This window comes from Cryptomeria japonica, chromosome 8 (genome assembly GCF_030272615.1).
Source record: "Cryptomeria japonica chromosome 8, Sugi_1.0, whole genome shotgun sequence".
Lineage (NCBI taxonomy): Eukaryota > Viridiplantae > Streptophyta > Pinopsida > Cupressales > Cupressaceae > Cryptomeria > Cryptomeria japonica.
Window position 1 is genome coordinate 617,224,199 of NC_081412.1, and position 3,202 is coordinate 617,227,400.

A 3,202-nucleotide genomic window follows, 5' to 3' on the forward strand; every position below is an offset into this window, starting at 1 on the left:
AGGGAAACTTGAGAATCCGTGATAGGATTTTGTAGGGACCCCTCTCATGGCCCCATAAGTTCAAACCGGTTGTTTGCAAGTACCATGGATTTCAAGTTAAGGCCCATCAAAGGTTGACAATTTTTAGCACTTAGGGCGCTCAAGGGATGACGCTGCTAGGGTATGATCCCAAGCATTCGACCAAGTGGGGGGGGAAATAGGAGCATGCATAGGGTAATAATTCCTAACTAGACATGTCAGAGCCAATGGTTCATCATCATGATGAGCAGAACAAGAAATTGGGCATGAGACAACATTTGAATGAATGAGATTGATGATTTTTTCGCCAACTCAAAAATTGCTGCCCTAATAAAACCATAGGGAAACTTGAAAAACCGAGATAGGATTTTGTAGGGACCCCTCTCATGGCCCTATAGGTTCAAACCGATCATTTGTAGGTGCCACAGATTCTGATTTAGGGCCTGTCAAAGTTTGACAATTTTTAGCACTTACGACGCTCAAGGGATGATGTCGGTAGGGTATGACCCCGAGTGTTCGACCAAGGTGGGGGGAAAGATAGGACCATGCATAGGGTAATAATTAATTGTATCAAGTATGGTTCATTAAATGAATTGTATTGTTTATTAAATGAATTGTATTGTTCATTAAATAACCATAATTAACCATTATTAATTATTGGAATGAAGATTAAATATTTCCATGATAACACCATGCACATATGAGCGGCAATTTATATGATCGAATATCAACTTCTATATATTTAAAAATTGCAAATGATTACAAATGTATGTCTAAATACGTGAATGCATGTCCATATACAAAATATACATGCCAACTAGACATGTAAGCATCCCAAAACTATCTATAAAATCCTACGCTACTAATGGATCATCAAAATCAAACCTCTTCACCGCACTGCTCAGCTCTAAAGGATCATGCACAAGAAAAACAAACCACGATTAATATTAGTTATATTATAGAATTCACATTTGAAAAGTTAACATAAAAATAAACTAGAATTAAACTATTCATATTTACCTCATCTCCACATTTTCTCTTCGGCTTTGCAGGACTCTTGATGTATGTCTTCAGTAGAGGAGGAATGTTTTCAATATTTTCATACACAACCTACATATGTTCAGAAACATGACATTGATACAAGTTAGCATATAATAGTCATTGATAATAACAAATTATATCTACTAAACACAAAATAAAATAAACACACATGTACTTGAGGCATCTCTCCTTCTTCATCATCTTCAGGTATACTGGGTGTAGTCATCAAGGATGTGAAGCCAAGAATTCTCTGTATATATACACAACAAGTATATGAAACTATCAATCTATGTCTAGACGTGTATACTCACTATAAGCTATTTAAACTACTCATTCAATTATATTTGCATTCAATTACCTTTCCCTTATCTCCAACCACACTATGAGATCCTAAATCACATTGCCCTGCACTCCTGCTACTTGTGCCCTACAAGAGTAAAATAAGACATACATGCAAGTTAATACATAATCCAATTAATACCAATATAAATTATGAGCATGTATGTACAATAAAATACAAACAATTAGGTACAATAATATATGTACCGTCAAGCTATCAAGGCCAAATGAAATGGCCAACAAGGTGCCCTCTTGAATCTATCTCAACTCCTCCTCGGCCATCAAATTTTAAATAGACAATGTAAATAAAAATTAGTACTTAATACTATCTAGATTATAAATATTCATTTAAAATATAGCATGAACTATGAAAATGCAAATCTTACCATGACATCATCAATGTATGATGACGGTGCCTCCTCGCCTCTAGCATGCAAGGACTCCCTAGGGTATCCTCCAGTCTGTGTCATAACATCTGGTGCATCATGTATCTCATGCGCCTCATAATCTGCACTGTCTACAAGAGGATCAACACGTTGTCCAACTGGACCCAAGCATGCGTTCCCACACATGACACAACTATGGGGCACACATATGTGTGGAGATGAGGATGATGTGTCAGTGCCACCAAATGCACCACTACCATTAAAAGTAGGTTGAGCTAGTGACCTAGCCTGAGAAACCAAAAGGCTACTCAAAGAGTGAATAGCCGATATGGTTCATGAAGCCGCCACACAAATGATATCAGGATGCTGCACTAGAGGTGGGGGGTCAACAGGAGGAGGGGGGACATATGGGCCCTGGACTAATCTAACTACCCCAAGTCTATTTTGGGGCATACCTAAACCCACACCCTGGAAAGGTTGGATGTCAAAGTAGTTCACATATTTGCCTTAAAAAAACTCAGCATACAATTTTTTTATAAAGTAGACGGGGACATCAAGATTGTTGTTCGATAGTTTGTCGAAAACCATCCACCAACGATCCCAAATTTTTTTTACAATACCATCATTTGTGTGCCATTTAATAGAAAGTTTTTTTGGGGGGGGTTCTACGAGTTGACCAGTACGGGTATTCACAAACAATGAGACGATATCGACTTTCAATATCTTGAGATCCTTGATCTCCTTATATGACAAGCCATCCACATATTGTTCCCTCATAGAATCTCACCACAAAAGGGTGGCATTGTGCTCCTCAGTCATAGTTTCCATACTCTTTATGATCGACATGAGAGGATCAAACATTGGTTTTAGACGAGGGACCTTACAATATACATTTACAATCCCCCTCATTTCATTCAAATTTTGTGCAATCAAATCCTGAATTGAGGGGGGGTTTGGCAAAGGAGGGTTTGGTTGTTGCAGTTGTGGTTGATCAATGTTTTTATTTTTATCACCCATTTTTAACCTAATTGAATGTAAACAATGTAATTTACTTAACCACTTTAAATAATTTTGTATTTGATTTAAAGAAACCTAGTTTTTATGAAAAAAATGATATTTTCAATGAAAAATGAAATAAACATTAAAACAAATACAAAAATTGAAAGAAAATGATTGAAAACAATAAAAATCTTACCTTTCAATCTATTTTTTAGCAATTTTTTGGGCAAAACACCAGATATCGGATACAATCAGATATCGGATTTCTATAAAATCACGGAGCCTGTGGGTTAAAAATGACTCACGGGCTGTCACAGTCGAAATATATTGTCTCAGAAAATCGGATATCTGATTTTGATATTTAAATTATTTTAAATAACATTATATTATATAATATAATATTATATTATATAATATAT